At 51.9% G+C, this 9,275-nt stretch overlaps 1 long non-coding RNA gene across 1 annotated transcript; it reads right to left on the reverse strand.

The window, feature by feature from the left end:
• Window positions 1-3,402: 3,402 nt before the first annotated feature.
• Window positions 3,403-7,517, reverse strand: LOC148124871 (uncharacterized). The gene is made up of 2 exons (XR_015744905.1): window positions 4,252-7,517; window positions 3,403-4,212 (listed from the first exon to the last, which is right to left on the reverse strand). It is a non-coding gene; the product is annotated as an uncharacterized LOC148124871 (long non-coding RNA).
• Between the last annotated feature and the right edge of the window lie 1,758 nt (window positions 7,518-9,275).

A 9,275-nucleotide genomic window follows, 5' to 3' on the forward strand; every position in this document is an offset into this window, starting at 1 on the left:
AGACCGCGAGGAAGTAAATACATAAAGAGGACTGCTGAAAAAGAGCCTGATCAGAGAGCAGAGCCCCAAAGTTGTTTTAAGAAGAGTAGCTTCCGAAAATAAAAACAGCAGAGGAAACCCGATGAAGGGACAGGAGCAAAGAGGTTTCCTGCTGGCCGGCCCTGAGGAGACCCGGCCTTGGCCCAGGCGCCGGCTGGAGGTTGCCTTCCGACACCACCCTGAGCGGGGAGGGTGGGTGGGCATCGTGAGAGTAGCCCCTGGTGGCATCGGGGCGCCACACTCGAATAGTCCAGCCATGCTTTGCCCTCCTGCCACGACCCGTGTGCTGCCTGCAGCTTAGAAAGGGGATCGAGGTCTGGCGCCACATTCCACCTTCGTCTTGGCTTGCCAAATCTTCAGCCGGTGTCATTTTTCTCCCTTCTTGCCCTTCTTCCTTTGAGGACATCAAGTAGCCTGACCAGCGAGGCTAACGACGTCGTCGCTTGGGATAATGCCCGAATTGGTTTGGTCCAAGAGGGGAAATGTTTTCAACTCTACACTAACTTGTCCTGCACTTTGGGGGAATAAAAAGTAGCTGAAACGGTGCCAGTGGAGCTGGAGGCCCTTGTCTGTGGGGACTGAAGTGGTGGAGAAGCTGCAGGAGTAAATCCGAGGGCATCACAGCTCTTTCCTCTAAAGAGAATGCAGCCAGATAGAAGGCGCATTCCTGGTTTTGGGATGCCTTTGTTTTTCGTTTTCCCATCCTTTTTTCTGTCCTGTTGACTCCAGGTGTCACTTTCTCTGCTGCTGCTGCCGCTGCTGCTCTTTGGTAGAGAAGCCTCCGGCCTCAAGGGCCGCTGACTCTCCCAGCCCAGGGAATCTGGGCAAGGGTAAACCTTTGCAAAGGAAGCAGTTGGCCAGGAAGAAGTGGTGCCCCTACGTGTCCCTGGCTGCAGGCTGGCTCGGCCCTGAATCATTCTGGGCTCCACCAATGCCCAGCACATGCTGGTTAGTTCACTCCTGAAATGGAGGGGAAACTGTTATCGTGCCGTCCCCCCAAAAAAGTCTGGTTAGCAGCTGTTCAAGTAGGCAGCCCTGACTTGTGGGCTTCCCTCTGTCCGAGTCCCCCAGCAAAAGCCGTTTCCTCTTCTCCGCTTGTCAGGGCCTCTCCCTTCCTCTTGGCACCTTTTAGCTCAGATCAATACTGAGCACTGCATAACAGCTCAGGCACGGCTGCTTTGCTTTGCATCGATCAGGCCTGTTTCCAACAGGTAGCAAGAGGCTCCCCAAGGCGATGCCTGCGACGACTCCAGGCTAGTCCATGACCCAGGGTGGGAGGACCCTATTCCCTGGCTCCACTTCTGCAGCATACGTGCAGCCTGCAGGGTGTGAGATGCAATAAAGAACAGGCCGTAGCACCCTGCCCATTCTGGCATTGCTCCCCCCACCCCCCCACCCCCCCACCCAAAATGGGCATCCTGCCATTCAGGCCAGGCGGGGATGCTGCTGTGGCGAGCCGAGGCAGGAGCCTTCCAAGCACAGCCTACTGAAGAAGGCCCCCTCTTCTTCACCTTTCACTTGTCCGTGGATGGTTCTGCTTTCAGAGCAAAGGAGCTCAGGGGAGGAACGAGACTGCAGCAGAATTGCCCAAGATGCACTTATTGCTGTAGGAGGCTGGATGCCAAGTTCTCCAAAGGAGCTAATCCAGGTCTAACCAGGCCTCCAGAAGATCAGCCGCTGCTCTGGTGTTGGCTTTGGGGCCCACCACGAAGGGGAGTTTGGGAGGAACTGCCTCTCTGACCTTGTCTGGCACTGAGTCCAACCACAGAGCCTCTAACTGGCATCAGACTTCGGTCGGGATGGTCCCCCTGGTGAGTCGCGATCTGTTGAGCCTTGGAGCACATCAGAAGCAAAACCTAACTGAGCAATGGGGACCTAGATCTGTGCTGCCCAAATCCAGGGGGCCACAGGAGGGAAGCAAAGAGGTTCAAAAGGTGCAGCTCTTGTGTAATCCCCCCCTACCCCCCCCACCTTCCCAGAGTTGAGCAGGCTGGCTCAATTTTTTTCACCCATCACCACCCTGTGTCCCTTTAAGGCACGCAACCTCCTTCAGAGTGCAGAAAAGGAACACAGGAAGATGAATAAATGAATGGCCATGTCCAGTCCAGGCTGCACCTGAGGGTGAGAATCATGATGGGTGCAACCCCCTCTAGGGCTATTCGTAGGAAAATCCAGAGCACCCGGGGGGGTGGGGTGGGCGGCAGTTGCTCCTAGGAACTTTACGAAGCAAAGGGAGTTGCTCCCCTTGAGATGCCAAGGGTTCTGAATCTGAGAAAGAGTCGGCTCTTCGTGGAGTAGCTCATGCAAACCTCCTCGCGAGTAGTCTCTCCTTTGCTAACATTCAAGGGCAGGACGGGGGAAATGGTTTTGCAGGAAGCCTGACTCCATTTGGCCGGAAGAGCAGGGCGGGCGGTTCCACAGCATTTCCAGATCCTCGGTTCTCTGAAGACCATTTTTTCTCTTCTTCTAAAAAGGAGCGAATAATCTGCCTCTCGGTCAGCCATAGCGATGCATTTCATGCTTAAAAGCAAGAGAGGAATTTTAAAACAAAGCCCTTTGCGAGAGCTGGAGCAGTTGAAGGCAAGACCCTCTTTCCTTGAGTTCCTGTCGACCTGAGAGTAGAGAAGGGACAACAAGCCAAAGACTGAGAAAGCTTGCATTACAATGACACTTCATTCTTCATCCTTTCTATAAAGTGGCTAATTGATATCCATGGAGACTGTTCTCATAGAAATAAGCCTCTGCATTTACTGGGCTTGAGACCGCTATCCCTGCAGTTATTTGCATGACATACCAGTCCGCCACTTTTTAGCGTAGCATCTTGTGCAAATCCAGCCAATATGGTAAATTTACTGTTTGTGTAACAGGAACCCAGAAAATTCAGCGACTGAGCAAACTATTGATCAGTGTGCTGTGTCAATGTCCCTTTTATCTCTCTCTTGCCTTGGGAGAGCTACCAGATTAGAGCTGCAAAACTTTAGATTTCCTAGTAGATGGCAGCAAACAATGCTGTTTTGAATCTCTAATCTGCCATCTAATGGTGGGGGCCGTTTTTGCAACCCTTACTTCAAATTGACAACTGCCAGTTTCTCCAAGCTACCCGTGTTTTGCCAGACTTGCATGGAATCTATTCCAATGGAAGCACCTGAAGCACTTTTTGGTGGGGCGGGGTTTCTAAGCCACCAGGTCTTTAAGAACTAGAGCAACGTATAGGCTGAGGTGCTGATGGGCAGATAGAAATCATGCATACATACGTATGTACATATGTACACAAACACACACACACAAATGTACATACCAGTACCATTTGCAATCATGAGGCACATTCCAAAGTTATAAAATGTACGGCCATATGAGCACAAATTTTCATAATATTTGTAAATTGAGATTTATTTATACAGACTGATACTCTAATAATGGCAATTTGAATATAAATACATTTCACCCCAATTGTTTGCCCTTCTAGATAGATCAAACCAGAAAATAACATTACAAAGACCAAAAGTACATGTTATTGAGAATAGAGCTGGAGATCTTCTAGACTATACCATTTCAGATAAGTGACTGTCCAGTCTTTTCTTAAAAATCCTCCAGTGATGAAGCACCCACAACTTCTGACAGCAAGCTGTTCCACTGGTTAATTGTCCACACAATAATCAGCAATTAGATATTATTTATTTACCAATAAAATGTGCGTGCTGTCCAACTCCTGGTTACTCCAGGTAGCTCACAGCCACTAAAACACCAGGAACACAAGGAATAGCAACGAAACTAGTGCTGGGAGTGACGAAGCGAAAAGGGGCTCCCCACTCCCGGCCAAAAGCCAGCTCTTCATAGGGCCCGGCGGGGGGTGTGTGTGTCACAAGGCACTGAATGCGATCAAGACCTTTCGTTGGCTCCTGACCGAGCAACTGGAATGCTGAACCGGGCCTCCTTCGGTTCGATCAGGAGGCTCTCGCTGAAAGACCCGCTGATTCCCAGCCATTTTCCAAACTCATTTACGGGGCGTTGGTTTTAAGCCTCCCAATGTTCTGAGCCTGCTAGGCGACCTTCGTGCCTTTGGCATGGATCCTGGCAGATCAAGAGGTCCAGGAGTTCTGATGAAGGTGCTCACTTAGCCAGGAGTTTGGAAAGGCTCCCTGTGTACCACTCCCAGGTGTGGGATGGGTTTGCCTCCACCACACCCTCCACGTAGAGGAAAGAAGTGAATGCCCGCCTTTCAAAACAGGAGGTGCTCTATCTCGAATAGTCTATGGAGAGAAAGGCAGGATACAACTCAAGGCCACCAACAGACACCCATAAACGAGTGAATGCATGCAGCCCTAACGCTGATGGCTTGCACCCGTGGTATGCATCCCTTCCTTGAGGGTGGAGAAGCACTGGGGTGAAGTCCTGCCTGTGGGTGGCATGGAGCTGACGTCTCCCCTTTCCTTCCAGGATGAGATGCTTCTAGAACACCTACATGGAGCAGCACACGAGCAGCAGGCAGGACGTGCCGGACAGTCGCATGCAGAAAGAAAGAGTTCCCAACTTTTACACGAACCAAAATTTGCTTTGAAACAATCCAAGGATTTCTCTGACCAAACTCTTCAGAAATACACCAAAGAGCCAATCTACGGAAAGCAACTATTCACCTCTCCCGATGCCTCTGGACCTGCCGTTTTCTTCTCTGGATCTCAAAACGGGCACGAGGCGGAGGACGAGTCGGGCGTGGAAGGGCAGGTCTTTGGGATCACAATCAGGTAGGGATCCTCCTTGGGGCCATTTCCATGATTTCTTGACAAGTTGATTCTGGATTGTATCCTTTCTGTTGTGGGGGCCATTGTTATAGGTGGGCAGGTACAATACAGGTAGTTCTCCACCAAAGTTACAACAGCTGCACTGGAAAAAGTGACTTATGGCCATTTGCATACTTATGACCATTGTTATTATTGTAACATTACGACCAAAATTACCATTGTAATTTTGACCCTGTGGTTACGGGATCAAAATTCAACGGGCACGTCACAGCGTCCCTTGGCCAAGTCCCCTTTTGCGACCATCCTTCAAGCAAAGTCAATGGGGAACTCAGATTCACTTAACAACCAGGCGACTAACTTAATAACTACAGTGATTCACTTAATAACTGGCAAGGAAGGTCGTAAAATGGGACAAAATTCGCTTCTCTTGCTGAAGCCACGTAAACTTGGGGCTCAGTTGGGGCCGTATATCGAAGGCTCCCTAGGCCAGAGGAAGCCCCCAGCCACAGCCACAGCCTGAGCTGCGGCTGTGCAGCCTCCTGATCCTTGGCAGGGTCGGCACTGGGAGACCGGGAGACCCCTGCACGCCTCTCGGGCGTCCCTTTCAATGCAGCCTCCCGTTCCTCTGGATGGCTGGTGCCTCAGCTGGGGGGGGGGGGCGGCATTGGTCAGGAGTGGGTGTGCAGAGTGAGGAGGTTTGGTCAGCCATGGAGAGAAGTTGCATGAGGGCAACTTCTGCAAGGAGGAGCAGCCGGAGAGGGAGGCGGCCTGGCTGATCAGCCCCATTCCTCTGGGGAGACGGTCTCTTCTCCCCCAGTCACCCAGAAAGGCCCTTCCCGGCTCCAGGGTTCCAGGCAGGTGGTCCCTGCTCCAGAGCTGCTGAGATTTTCACTTAACTCTCCCACCGATCATGGCTGCTTCCATGGGAATGGGACTCCGGGAGACGCTGGCCTTTCCCTGCCTGCAGCGGGTGGATTCTCCTGCGGAGGAACCGCTCCCAAGTGCCCTTGGGCAGCTTTCCCTGGCACCACCACCAGGAGACCTGCGCCTGCCACACCCGAGGCTAGCTCTGCCAGGGCAGGGGCATAATTTCAGGCAGCTAGTGGGGTACAGGGTAGCCCCTTTTTGGACTTTAAAGGACTGTCCCTCCAAGGCCGGCCAATCGCTCTCTAGGAGCAGCCAGAGTCCAATGTGTGGGACTCTCTGGCATCCTCGGCAAGGCCACCCGAGGTGGGCACAAGCGTGAGGGGTCTCCGGATCCCCTCCCCTTTAAAGGACATCCCTCTCCTCAGCAGGGGAGATCAATGGGGACACCTTGCCTTCCCTTTTGGGGTCTCTCCCTCAAGGGGCATATTCAGATGATGGCCCAGGAAAGATGCCCCAGTCAAACTGGCGGCCCACAGGCCAGAGGCATCACGCGCAGGCCACGCCCAGCCCAGCTCTGCAAAGGGGGAAAACACTGTGATGCGTCCCATGACGGCAGCGTGAGGCCGTGAGTTTGACCCTCGTGCCTTATTGGACGGGCCCTTTAGCTGCCGAGGGCTACGTCGGAATACGGCAGCTTTAGGGCTCTGCTTCTGCAGGGCTCTGCGCGTGGACCTCCTGCTTGGAGGACCCTCCTCGGTTCTGCATGAAAATGATCAGCACCTGATCCATGTGCTCTGATCCCCGTGGAAACGCCTGTGCGCGACGCTTCCTCAGGAGACACGCTTGCACGGGAGAACTGCCTGGCCCGAGAATGACCCCAACACTGACAGCATTAGATCCCCCCTTGCAGACCCGCCCCCAGTGGGAGGCCCAGCAAGTCCTGGATGCTGGCACTCGCTTGCTGGGCAGGTTCTGGCAGGAGTAACATCTTGGGCCCAGTCAAACAATGGATCCCCTGGCTGAGGAGGGCTGGGAAGTTTCCAGAGACACCTGGCAGCTGCTCTGTTTGCAAGAGGAGCCAACCTCCTTGCCGTCCTGTCCCTCTCGAGAGGAAAGAACCGTCTGTCTCTAGGGAAGGTCCCTGCCAGCCCGAGCGGGCCCAAACAGCTGGAGCACCCAGTGCCGTTCACCACCCATTGCCCAACCACCTGTACTCCTTCCCTCTTGGAGCAAGGTACCTGCCCTGCCCCGCCCAGTGGCTGTCTGGGCAGGGCCGCTGCAGCGTCTGCAGCAGACCCACAGGGCTCCTTCTGCTGAATGGCTCAGAAAGGCCAAAAGAGCCAAGCACGAAGCCAGTTCCTGCTCAGGCCAGGAGTCCAGAACTGAGGCCTTTCCAAGTTGGTGGAGATCCTGTAGCCAGGGGAGCAGGAGGGGGACAGGAGAGGAAGGGGAAGCCTCCCCAGGTGCTCTCAAAGCAGCTCTTTGTAGTTTGACATGCTCTCCTTGAAGGCAAAACCAAGGTCGCACAGAAAAACAAAGAACCATTATAGGGATGGCTACAGTTTTCTTCATACTTGGAGGCCAAAAGAAAGCTGTGTGGAGAATATGAAATCTTTCATACTTGTAAAGGCAGGACTGCATACAGTTTACTTAGGTAGTGGAGAAACACCCCCCAAAACACCCCAGTCTAAGACAACCACCGTCTTCCTACCACCAACTCCCTTATTTTGTGGCTAAAGCACCCAAAGCCACCTTAGAGTTGAATGCTCCCCCGAGGATTTGGGATTGAAAATTCTGGATGCTGGGATCATGAAGCAACGTTCAAGTGTTTTGAACCAGGCACCAGCTAAACCAGGATAAAAACAAATACAGTAATTTGTATACCTTTTAGCAACTCCTGGAAGGCTCAGCTGGCTGTGCAGATGATCTATAACATTTGGAATATAGAGGATTTCCATTTTCTGCTTTTATGGCAGTAGAGACATTAAATTTGCAGACTGTATGAACTTGCAGGTCCCATGAGCAGTGAAAAGGTTTCTCTTTTGTCACAGTTGTGATAAGTACTATAAAATATACAATGTAAGGATGCCATAGATACGTTAAATATCATTTCTTAGCATAATTCAAAATCCCAGTATTAAGCAAAACATACAGTACTATGAAACCGGAGCCTTTATTTATTTATTTATTTTGGTTCCAATGATGGATGAATGCCAAACCTGGCTGAAGCTCCAATTGTTTAAGTGAAGGTTTTCTCACTCCAGTTTGTGTCCTGCTTATAGATGTATAAATGCATTCGCAGCCGTTGTAATCGGATGCTTTCCTGGGAGTATTTTCTTCCTAATCTCTGGGGAAGTCTCTTGGTGGTGCCCCCCCTCAGGGGCTGTCACACGAACACCATTCCTCCCTGGGCTTCGTTCTCTGCTCCCTTCCCCCCATTGTGGCGGTTGCAAACTGAATTGTCTGCTTTCAAGCTGCCTGGATGGGCTGCTGCTCCATGAGGAGCCAGCAGGAACAGCATACAGATTTTGCCCAACAAAGCTCGGGCACTGCATTCTTTTCCAGGAAGAAACCTGAAAAGTCCTTGGACGGAAATGAACAAACAGCTTCTTGGCGCTCCGAAGGAAGAAGCAGTTCCAAACCCCAAAGTGCTGGTGGAGTAGCTGGGGAGCATAGGGTGATGTGCTGGCTCAGGCCCCAGCAGGATGAAAACCTTCCAGGCAATAGGGCAGATTGTTTCCTTTCTTAAGGCAGAGAGAGAACTTGCTGAAATGGCCATCGGTCAATCTAAGGCAGCTCCTTCCTTCCATTTTCTTCCCTTCCCTCCCTCCCTCCCTGATGGAGATGGTTAAGGCAGAGCCGTTCAGTCAGGTCTTCCTTGCTGCTGCTGCTGCTGCAGATTCCTCCCCACCTCCCTCTGAACCCCGTCCTTCGTTCCCAAGGCCTTCCAGGTAGCCAAGGTGCACTGGAGGAAGCCACCCTCGCCAGGGCTCCTGCAGAATCGTTTCTTCTGGCACCCAGAGGGGCCTCTGCTTAGATGGATGGAGGAAGCATGGATGGTTGGGGTTTGGGGGGCAGCCCACCCCCCCCGCTTCTCCCAAGAGGCTTGCAAGCAGGGGGCAAAGAGATCCTTCAAAGTCCCCTCCCCCCCTTCCTGCCTGTGCCATTCCTTGTCTTCACCTGTTCTGGGGTAGATTAAAATACACCCCCCCACCCGCCTGGTAGCCTTTGAGGAGGGGAGGGATGCATGGAGAGCCAGTGGCTCCCTTGAGTTTCTTTCTCCCAGTGTGTTCAGAGTGGATCTGCTACCCCTTCATTTCGTATAAAATTTGGATGAGGTGCAATTCAGCAGAACTAAAATGCATTTTATTAAGCAGTAATTTGATAATTCTAAGAATGAGTGACTGTGCCTCAGCCCGTATTTCAGCTTTAGATAGAAGGCTGAACTCGGCTTGTGGTGTTGATTTAAAAATTAACCAAAACATTCTTAGGATCAGTGATTATATTTATTAGAATAAAATGAAGTTGACACCAATACACTAATCTAAGGCAGTTGCTCTGAATCAGCAGGAGCTGAACACCAGAGTCCCAGTCGGCACGGTTGCTGAGAACTAAGTTGCAAGTCATTTA

This window comes from Pseudonaja textilis, chromosome 11, assembly GCF_049901715.1.
Source record: "Pseudonaja textilis isolate UNSWEBS1 chromosome 11, rPseTex1.2, whole genome shotgun sequence".
Taxonomy (NCBI): Eukaryota; Metazoa; Chordata; class Lepidosauria; order Squamata; family Elapidae; genus Pseudonaja; species Pseudonaja textilis.